General features: G+C 35.0%; 1 protein-coding gene across 6 annotated transcripts in view; it reads right to left on the bottom strand.

Moving 5' to 3' along the window:
• Positions 1-711: 711 nt before the first annotated feature.
• The window catches only part of LOC145683819 (uncharacterized), a 119805-nt gene continuing 108551 nt past the window's right edge, over positions 712-11965 (bottom strand). For 4 of the 6 annotated variants that reach the window (XR_014131183.1, XR_014131182.1, XR_014131184.1 and 1 more), the window contains 2 exons: positions 6766-6944; positions 713-1488 (listed from right to left, as the gene is read on the bottom strand). The gene's annotated coding sequence lies outside the window, so the exon portion shown is untranslated. Of the gene's footprint in view, positions 1489-6765; positions 6945-11965 lie in introns of all 6 variants that reach the window. The other 2 variants (XR_014131185.1, XR_014131187.1) reach the window with 1 other exon arrangement.

Raw genomic sequence — 11965 nt, 5'->3', positions numbered from 1 at the left:
TGGCAGCTTCGCTCACCATTGGCTCGTGCATGCACTTTGTTCTGTTTGCAGATAGAGTGATTTTTCACGGTTTCGGAAGCTAGAAGAAACAACATGAATGAAGGAATCAAACAATGATTAAAAAATAACTGAAAAAACTGACAGAATATTCTATATAGTAATATAGAAGACGATAAGGAAAAGTAACAATGTTTTTTAGCTTGTACACAGAATACATGTGACTATCTACAAATAATTATTATAATACGTTGTTTCAATTATTATCACACATAACAATTATCATACATTATAACAAACGCTGTTCATTCTTTGTGACCTCCATTTCTGAACACTGTCTCTCACCAACTGAACTTTGGGACGTATTCAAATCAGCAGTCTGCTTACATACAGCATTTTGTGTCTTCACTTGCTAGCATATGTCATATGACTTTCCAACGTCTATCGCACGTGCTAGCATATCGTACCCGCGGGTTTTCTCGGGGTACTCCCCATTTCTTACCACTTTCTCATTTCATCATTATTTATTTGCTTTAATCATCGTCTTCCTTAGCCTGAAGGGCACAATCGTGCGACGCTAAACTCAAAGATTAAAAAAAGTTGCCATGACTTATCCCTCATATATATATATATATATATATATATATATATATATATATATATATATATATATATATATATATACAGAGAGAGAGAGAGAGTATATAATGATGAATTGCACATGTTTCTTTTCACAAGTCATTTTATTGTCACTTTTCGAACGAAATACATTCACTAAGGTAATTATATTAGGAAAATGAAATTTGCATTCCTTTGTATTGAAAAACTGTCCTCTGAAATGATAATATCTAATCCAACGTTTAATTTGCTAGAGTTAACTTTCATGAATTTAGTTTAATATTTATAAAGAAACCACAATATATAAAATTACACAAAACTTGGTGATACCCTGAGAAACTGAAGCCAACAGTCCTGCGATTGTAAACTTAAGAATATGGCTAGCACATGGAGACTGAAATGGCTATTGTTGATTATTTTGACTATAACTTGTTATCTTCTTTCATGTAAGTACTTCCTGAATTATTCTACACGTTGCGTAAATGCTACACTATCGAAACCATTTTGTTCTCGTCGACTGTCCTAACTAAATACCAGCTATACCAATACTTGACTGATCTCACGGGAACTGGTTGGTACCAGTTACTTTTGATGAACACACACCACATCCGTTAACATTACATAAACCACATTGCTTGCCACGTTTTAATACATATTTTACAAAAGAATTTCTCCGTAAGTCTGATTTATTGTAACGAAAAACTATCCACGTTAACATTCATCTTCATTTATCTAGGGCATACATTAATACCACTACTTCCCAGAATTTGCATCACAATTGACGAAAACCCAGGAAAACTTCAGTCAAGATGGCTGCTAAGTACTGTTTTCATCCGATCTTCATGCTGATCTTGATCTATTTGGAAGAACACTCTGAAAAACAAGAAAATAGTAATAAATATTTCTGAATCTTTCTCCTGTTTATTTACTACTTTATGCATATTATTTTAAGATCTCGTTTATTTACTACTTGTATATTATTAAACAAAACCAAGAAATAAACATTTTCAGTGAATACAACTGAACTGCTAATAGTGATTTTTTTTTTTTTTTTTTTTTTGAACTGCTCATATTAAAAGGGCATTTACATTGGTGATTCTCAATGTATAAATAGCAACCACTTATTAGTAGGGAATGTTTAGTAGTGCCAGCCCACTTCCATCAGACTAAACTGTTGCTTTCTTTCTTTCTTCCAATTCAATTTCCCACTATCATGCTCTTTACGCTAAGGGAGACGATGATTGAAGCAAGCAAATGAAGATGGAAGAATTGGTAAAATGAGAAAGTAGGAAGAAATAAGAGCATCGTGAGAAAACCCACCACAAACTTACTTGGCATAAGGTGAAGAACTTGGTGGGTGTAACTGAGGAATAAATAATCGAAATATCGTACATAGATTATGTTACTCAATTATATGATTGAATAGAACTAGACCTTGAATTCAAGTGAAAGAGACTTGATGCTCTTCCAGAATTATGATTTATTAGGTGTGTACATTAAATTTAAGAGATTTCGACGAGATGGCGTAACTAATCCTATACAGCATACGGAGATAATGATGCTAACTTCATGCTAAAGCATCATCACGTACCGTTAGTTGTCAGTATGTCTTAATTTGGGAAAGTGTAAAAGACATTGTTTTTCAGAGTTGAAAAGTCAACCTCTGTGCCTACAAACTGCAATTTACAAAAATCTTTGCTTTTTTGCTTCCATTATAAACAGAGCTGCTGAAAGTCAACAAATGCTATCCGAAGCTTATGCTAATTATGCTCTATCAATTGGAACATGTAAGTACTGGTTTCGAAGGTATAAAGAAAGTGACTGACATGGAAAATATAGAACGCCCAGACCAGCCGAAAACTTTAAAGATTAGACTGGAAGCATTACTCAATGAAGCCTCAGTTAAACGCAAGATCTTGAAGCATTATTAAATGTTGATCGATCAACAATTTCCAGCCATTGGAGTCATACATAAGTATGGAAATCGGGTGCCGTCCGAGACGAAGCTGAGGGACGTCAAAAAACGCAAACAACCTGTTAAGTGTTGTTTCAAAGATAGAACTTTTTTTTTTCATCGTATCGTGACGAATGATTAAAAATGGTTAAGCAATGATAATCCGAAGCGCAAAGAATCATGGTGCAAGCCAAACGAGCCATCAACATCGACGGGCAAAGGTAAATGATCATGGCGCAAATGTCAAACTATGTTTGGTGGGGATTAGCTGGATGTAGTGTATTATGAACTGCTCCAACCGAACAAAAACATCACTGGAGAACGCTACCAACAATTGATGCATTTATGTCGAGCATTGAAGCGAAAACTGCCAGATTGTGTCAAAAGGCAAGACACAGTGATTTTCCAGTCGACCATGCTTTGCTTCACGTTACGAAAACGATCAAGTAAAAATTAGAAGCACGAAACTGTGACGTCCTACCACATTTGCCACGTATTCCGATTATAATTTATTTCAATTGATAGCTCATGATTGTCTGAGCAGCGCTTCTATTCTAAGGATTTAGAAAAAAAAAAAAAGTTGTTTCGTAGATGGCCGCTAAAGATATGTTGTTCTTTCGATGCTGAATCTATCTATTGCTGGAAAGATGGAAAAAATAATGGCTAGCAATGAACAATATTTTACATGATCATTTTGTAGCCATCTTTTCACAATAAAGCCGTACTATTACAAATTCCATAAAATTGTACACTCCCAGTTAGATTTAAAAAAAAAGAAAGCCCATTTGTCCCACTCATTTCGTGAGTATAAAAATATTTATTTAGTTTTAGCAGTAACACAGAATATTTGTATGTATTCTGGATCCTACATGAGGCTTAAAACTGTTTGAAGACGGTTCCACATTGGAAAAGGTTGAGATGCACTGTCTTAAATAAATGAGGCAAAAACAACTACTTTCGAGCATACAATACGAAATAGTGTAAGTAATTCATAAATATATCTTGTAAAATAATAATAAGCATCATCATCATCATCATCATAGGTATTCTGCCTTTATTGGCAGGTCACTTGCCGCAGCTGTGAAGCTTCCGTGCTCCACGGTCCTCCGCTAACCTTTTCGTCTTCGCATATGATCTTTTTGTTTTAATATCGTCCATTAATTGTAGTCTCCTTCGCCCCCTCCCTCTCTTTCCCGACACCATAGCCTCTAGGACGTCCCTCATGATGCAATCTCTTCTTAGGCAATGTCCCAACCAGTATCTCTTCCTCTTCCTAATAATATCTAAAAGTGTTCTTTTCTCACCCACCATTTCTAACACTCTCTCATTCGTTTTCCGCTCGACCCAACTAACTCTTCCCATTCTTCTCCACACCCACATTTCGAAGGCTTCCAGTCGATTTTCGTCACCCTTACGCAATGTCCACGTTTCCGCCCCATACAGCACAACACTCCACACGAAGCATTTTATGAGTCTTTTTCTCAACTCTTTGTTCAAGGTCCCACAAAACAGACTTTTCTTTCTTTTAAAGGCTTCTTTCGCCACTCCTATCCTTGCTTTTATTTCACGTTCGCATTTCATGTCATTACTAAGAACACTACCCAGGTATCGAAAACTATTCACTTGTTCTATTTTCTCCCCTCCTACTTTTATATTTGACACAGACCCCTTTGTTCCAATCACCATGGCTTTTGTCTTTCTAACATTTATTTTCATCCAATATTCTTCAAAGCCCCTTCTCATTTTTTCTAACATTTTATTGATTTTCTTTTCAGATTCTGCAACAAGGGCCATATCGTCTGCAAATCTTATGCATCTAATCATTCTACCTCCTACCGAAATGCCATCATCATCATGTAGGCTCTTTTTCACTATCTCTTCTAGATAGACATTAAATAGTGTTGGCGAGAGGCAGCATCCTTGTCGAACTCCCCTTCCAATTGCACTCTCTTCCGTCAGTTCTTCCCCTATTCTAACACTTACTTGTTGGTTCATGTATAAGTTTCTTATGAGTCTTCTATCTTTCCATTCCAACCCTATCTTTGTTAGAACTCCCAACAACAATTCCCAATTCACGCGGTCGAAAGCCTTTTCTAGATCAATAAATACAACATACACCTCTTTCCCTTTTTCTATAAATCTTTCACCGATCACCCTTAATAATCCAATAGCATCTCTTGTGCCCTTGCCTCTTCTGAACCCGAACTGCTCTTCCTCAACATCTTTATTTGTTCTTCCATATAACCTTCTGTTCAGTATTCGGAGCAGAATTTTAGCTGCATGAGATATGAGACTAATAGTTCTATAATCCTCACATCTCTTTGGGTTCGATTTCTTAGCCATCGGTATCATGATCGTTTTCAGAAAGTCTCTTGGCCATTCTCCTGTTTCATATATTTCATTGCATAGTCGCCACAATTCTTTCTTTCCCTTGTCTCCTATATTTTTAATGAATTCAATTGGTATGTTATCTATTCCTGTTGCCTTTCCATTCCTAATCTCGGATATAGTCTTTTCAAACTCATCCCGAAGAATACTAAATCCTTTATCATCCTCGCCTACTTCATTTTCCACTTCAACATTTAGGCTACACGGTCTATCCCTACTCTCATATAAGTCTTCAACGTATTCTTTCCACCTTCCTATGACCTCATTTCTCTCGCTGACTACCTTCCCATTCTTATTTTCTACTGCCATCATGATACTCCCTTGTTTCCTCCGAAATTCCATAGATTTCACCTCCTTGTACATTTCCTCATATTTCCCAACTCTTTCTAATTCTTCTATGTCCTCGCATTTTCTTTTGTAAAACTCTTCCCTCGCTTTGTCTGTTTCTCTTCGTAATTCATTATTTAACTTTCTGTACATCTTTCTGCCCTCTTCTGTATCAACCTGTTTCCACATCTTCCTCTCCCTCATTTTCTGCAACATCTGCTCTGTAACCCATGGTTTCTTAGCAGTTTTGTGTTCGCGGTAACCTACTGCTTCTTCTGCAGCCTGCTGTAAGCAACGTTTAATATGTTCCCACCGTGCGTTACTACCTGCGCCTATCCTTTCCTCGTTTGAACATTTTTCTTCGAATTTTTCAGCGAAAAGATTTCTTATTTCCTCGTTTTTATTATAATAAGCATAATAAATAAATAAATAAAGGACATTTGTGTGGTCAAATGTGGAAAGATTATCATCCTCAACCTATGCTCAATGTCCGTCGACAATTATGTGGACAGGTTAGTGTCATAAGAAAGAAGTGATTATGTATCCATTGCTAGCAGGGTGATAATATTGAATGTTTCCCGATTTTAGATTAATGGTTACACCGCTCACTTTTACTCCACAAACTCGATTACAGAACTTCAGACAACAGGAAAACTCAGTAACATCAGTTTTCATCTGCACTGCGCTGTGAGAGCTCGTTAACGATTACATTTTTACTTTCTAACCTGTACAATTTTAAAATATTGTACTGTTTTCACACCTACGGACAAAATCTATTGAAATGTCGGCATGAATCAATTGCTCAAAGAAGAGGTGTATCAATCGACAGACTTCACCTATCACAAAGTTTTATAGCTGAGTGTAAATGGTCATGAGTTTTTTTTTAAAAGAATATCAAGTTTTGTAAACTTAAAAATTGATCCTGTACTTTAACTACGATGATCCTGTACTATTGAAACTAAGATGAAACTGATACTGGAGCACACACTAATGAAGTTTTTCGTAGTACACTAGCAAGACGGTAGTAAAGAGTATGGTTAATGAAAATTATGATTACTGTAACTCAAATTTTAAATTTTGCTTAATTATGATATTTTCCAAAGATAAATATATCAATCATATTACGTTGAATAAAATGAGAAGTTTGAGGGTCAACTCTTGTGCGTAGTTTCAGAAAAAATAATTTTATATCGTTAAACCATATGTCGTTCACTGCCCATATCATGCAGTTAATAACTTTTATTCTGGTGGAATAAATTATTGATTCATGTACTGTATACGAAAAAAGTCATGGTCACTGGCAGGGATACTTATATCCGTAATAAATTGATTATGTTAAGTTTTAACATCTTAGTTAAATTACTGTAAATCTGAAGAGTGACTATTCTAAGATAGATCAGGAATTATTGTTTTTCATATTTAAGTTAGATAGTAAAGTAATGAAGGTTCTAGCAAAGTAAATAAGTCTGTTAGCTACTTACCTACTTCATGAGTTATTTCTTTGCGACTAGGTTTATCTTTCGTAGGTTCAGCATGCGCACTAACGTGTTTCTGTGCCGCCCATCAGCCACCAACGCGACGGTCATCATCGCACCATGACCATTCTCTACCGTCTCAATCTGACAGAAGTTCGTAAAGATTGCGCCCAACTGGAACTCACCTTAAAGCAAAAATATAAGTGACCTTTAAATATAATAATAATAATATACCAATTACTATTAACTTCAAAAATTGATACTATTATTATAACCAAAATGCTCCAAAAAATTGATAGTGCATTGATTCTGTGTGCATAAGATACACAAAAACAAAGATTAGGAAGGAATAGCGGAAGTTAGCTCTGTGTGAAGAATTAAGCCTCACGGATTACGCAATGATACAAAGTATTCGTATCACTTTGAATCATTTTTTACTATTTGAGACATACGTAAAATATAGGATTAAAGATTTCCTTATCTGAAAGTAAACTGGTTCTTTGTGACAGTTTAAAAAAGTCGCCACCAATCGCTTTTAAAAGTTTTTTTTTTTTTTTTTTTTTTTTTTAAATTTTGTCCATAGATGGAATTAAATGAAACTAACATCACTTGACTGCCCAATTTATATGTTTCAAAGTATTAAAAGTTACTGTGTATATTTACGACAAAATGGTCTTAAGAATGTATGTAAACGGTTTCTCAAAAGAGAATACAGCTACTGTAGGAACTAGACTGACGTATGTTTATAATCATTAAATTACACTGAGAAATTTATCTGAATATTTATTGATTCTGAAATTTTCAAATACGAACCCCCCCACCTTTATCACTGTTTTCTTATTTACATAAACGCACCACTCTCAATCCCATCTCATAGCTTCTATGAAGCCCCGGGAAGTAATAGTAATAAGAACATGCGTGTATTTAAGGCAATCGTACTCACCATGGTATGATTTTATAATGGCTTTTCATTATATCATGAAAACTATGAGATACGATTGAAACAGCAGTGTCCTTATGTAAATAAATAAACCAGTCGTGAAGGTGGCGATTTCCATTGAAAATTCCATTTCCATTTAGCCGCATTCCTGAGTGTAATATAAGACTGCACATAGTTTGTGAACAAACACTCACACACAATAAACATTCACCAGATCTGAGAACCATATAGTTGTATTGAAAAACGTGTATTTCCACCATCGGATATCTCAGGAAGGACACAAGTGAAAATTTGCACAAAATAGACTAGTGGGTGAAATTGCATCACTGAGACGTGAGCAGTTTCTGAGTTATAAGTTGTTGCAATGATGAGAAATTCGCGATTTTAACAACAGATGTACAGATTCTGTGTTGATAGTATCTTAGGCATACAACTTATCTGTTTCATCAGAAGTGAAGTCAAACAGCAAGAAAATTCGAGATTTGCTACTTGTAAAAGAAATGAAATGAAAACAATGAAATGAAATGAAATCTTTGAGTTTTACGTCCCTTGGTTATGCCGGTTAGGCTAAAGGAGACGGTGTTGATGAATAATGAATGAAATGGTGGAATGAAGAAAGTGGGAGGAAACGGGAGCACCCCGAGAAAACCCACGCACACGGTGTTTGTCCACCACAAAGCTCACTTGGCGGGGCTGGGATCGAACCCGGGACCTCACGCACCAGAGGTGAACACTACCAGTTAGCCACCGCGGCCCCAATACTTGTAAAAGAATTATCAATACCAGATCATATAGATTTGTACCTCTGACGCAAACACAAATAGATGTTATGAATACTCACAATCAGATGAATTTACTGATTGCAGTACTTAGTACTTCCAGAACATAGCATGTTGTTATTTACACCTAATGATACCGTAGCCTGTATTTATGATAGAAATGGTGGACTGGGGGAATTGAAGACATCAGTCACGAAAATAATGATCTTTCTCTTCACATTTTGTCCATCCCCATGGCCCAAGAACCTCGTTTAAACTATCAACGAATGACAAAGTGTGAGTGTCAATCACTAAGGTTCTCCGGAAAGTTACACTCACAAGAGTTCACATCTCCTACAGGTAGTACTTTCAATATCAGTGCCAAACTCTGCACACAAATTAGAAAACTGTTTACCTCACTGCTGTCTTCACAGAAGCGCTATAGGCAGAAAAGAAATAACAGACGCGTTTCGTTTTTTGTACAAGATATGATTCATAAATTATAAACTCTTTACCCATTTAACATTACTGTCGTGTTATTTTGACTTTTGCTATTAAATACAAAGTTCATATCCACGCCTCATGGCACTTCAAGATATTGAGTCCCAGTGAAGAAAAAAAAATTCTAATTAAGAAACTACTCAAGTCTCAGTAATGCAATCTTACTCACTTGTTACTGTGCAACTATAGTATAGTTTGTGCAAATATGGGATTTTTCACTTGTGTCCTTCCTGAGATATTTGATGGTGAAAATACACGATTTTCGAAAATTCGCAATGTTGAAAAATTTCCAAAAATCAAGTATACGGTTCTCAGGTCTGAAACTTGTTTTCGACATTGTTTACTATCTAGTTTCTATGTAGGAAAAAATATCCTTGAGTATCATTCATTTCTTTTCAAAATGTACATTCTAAAATGGTCATTTCTAGGTTTCCAACCTCAATGTTCAGAGCTTTTTCTTTCGACGTTCTAAAGTTCGTCTCAATGTGCACAGAACATAGGATTTTGTCCATTTCATTTTTTTATGTGATTTTGGTTTGAACTCACTATCTTTAAAAAGTAAAAAGTTACAGCGTTTAACGGAATCCTCTGAAAAGTTCAAAATACGCTGAGCCGGCTATACAAAATGGATGCTACGATAAAACTTATGCGGCTAAAAAATAAATGAATACCCCTTTTCAATTCCCTGAATGAGGTACAAACTTAGGTAAAAAAATTAATAAAAAACAAAATCTTGTCAGCAACCATCATTGGTCAATTACATTTAAATTGCCCCAGATATAGACTTTGAAGGAACCACGGTTTTTCAATTCGGAGATTCTTCTGTGGAACAAGCCAATGAAATTGTATAATATGTACTTATCTTTTTCAAAATCATTAGCAACTGAGGGTCTGAAAAGAACAGTGGTGGGCCCAAGAATTTCCCAGAAATGAGGTTTGGGCCAAGGAGTGTTTACATCATTTCACTTTGACGGTAAAACTTGAGGTAGAGGAGAAGGGGGAGTTATAAAATAATAAATTTAACTTAATAACTCTTGAATCAAACGACCAACCTCGATCAAATTTTTAACGTAGATGAGGTTCAAGCCTGGAATGTTATCTGTCAGTTCACTTTGTCGGAGCAACGTTTGGGTGGAGGAGGGGGGGGAGAGATCTACAAAAATCAATATAAATAAAAATAAAAGTGACTAAGTTTGTGACTTAATAACTCTTGAACCGATCTCAATCAAATTTTTAACATATATGAGATTCGGTCCTGGAAAGTTTTTTTTTTTTTACAGTTTGTTTCACTTTGATGGTAGAACCTAGGGGAGGAGGAATGGTATATATATATAAAATTTAATAACTTCTGAAACACTCGACCGATCTTGATCAAATTTTCAACATAGATTAAGTTCAGGCCTGGAGCGATTTTAATAATTTTACTTTGACGATGCAACGTAGAGAAGGGGAAAAAGGGAAATATATATATATATGTAAAAAAAATAAAAGTGTAAGTGACTGTCCTTGTGACTTCATCACTCTCGAACCAGCCGATCGATCTCAATCAAATTTTAAACATAGATGAGGTTCGGATTTGGGGTGATTTTTATCAAATCACTTTGACGATAAAACTTACAGGAGGGGGACGGGATGGAAAATGTACAAAAATAAATAAAATTTAATAACTCTTTAACTACCTGACCGAACTCGATCTCATTTTCAAAATGGATGAGGATCGGACCTAAGATGGTTTCTGTTATATCACTTTGACTGTGCAGTTTAGGGGAGGGGGAAGGGAAAATATTTTAAAATGACCGATATTAAAATGGAATCTATAGTTTTGGAGGTCGCTGAGATAAACAGTGAAACTTCTGATACCGTTTAAATTCAAATTCAGCCCCGTAGCTTGGCGGAAGGGAGGGAAGATATATAAAAATGATCGAAAATGACGAATATTAGTGTCGAATCCATAATTTTCGAGGTCGCTGAGTTGAATACTGACACTTTCGATACCGTTTAGGACCATATTCATCCTCGTAACTTCGGGGAGAGGAAGATAGATAATAATGATCAAAAACGACCAAATATTAGTGTCGAATCCATAGTTTTCGGCGCCGCTAAGGTGAACAGTGATACTTCTAATCCCATTTAAATGCAAATTCATATATATATATTGTAATGTATTCAGAATCTAGTCATTTATAAAATATTATTATTATTATTATTATTATTATTATTATTATTATTATTATTATTATTATTATTATGTTATTGTTCCCTTGCTTTGGTTATTATTTTTACTTCACGGTATTGTAGTTTTGTTTTTACGAATTTAATTTTTCACTTGTTATCTACTGGAGCATGTTGGGAGTTTGCTGGCTCGCCATGTACAAATTCTCGGATGCTTCAGTTGACGTAATTGCCTGGTGAGTTAACTTCATTTTTTATAGCTCATCAATTATTTATAGTTTTGTGACAGTATAATCGAGTCTTGCCAGTAATATACCTATTGCAGATAAGTTTAAAATATATACATATATATTTATGTGAATCTTAAGAGTATTAGTTCATACATTTTTCATACATAATAATTATAATTATTTGTCATTTTTTTTATCTTTTGGCTGACGCCATTTTTGTAACAAAAAGAAGGACTATTGTGTCCTCGTGGTTAAGGTAATTTTGAACAAAACTAAAAATATTACATATCCACAACTTAGAGTTGACAAAACTAAATTGCGTTTAGTTTCTTGTTGAATATTTTTGATAATTAAAGATTATATGTACAATTGTTAATTATTGACTTTTTAATATTTCTAAAAACCAGCAGTATAACCTCAATAGTATATAAAATTCATGTATGTATTTTGGCCAGAAACTAAATTAGATTCTCGGGAAGTTAAATAACTCATCCAGATGTGTGGCTGTTTTGTCTCTCTGGCCTTACAGCCTGCTTTCCAATACATGTTTGGATTTATTCAATTTTGTCTTGGGTGGGTTGTGGGGGTGGAGAGAGGAAATGGTT

The sequence above is a fragment of the Thermobia domestica genome, chromosome 4 (assembly GCF_964235325.1).
Source record: "Thermobia domestica chromosome 4, izTheDome1.hap1.1, whole genome shotgun sequence".
NCBI lineage: Eukaryota > Metazoa > Arthropoda > Insecta > Zygentoma > Lepismatidae > Thermobia > Thermobia domestica.
This window is presented reverse-complemented; position numbering and strand designations above follow the sequence as displayed.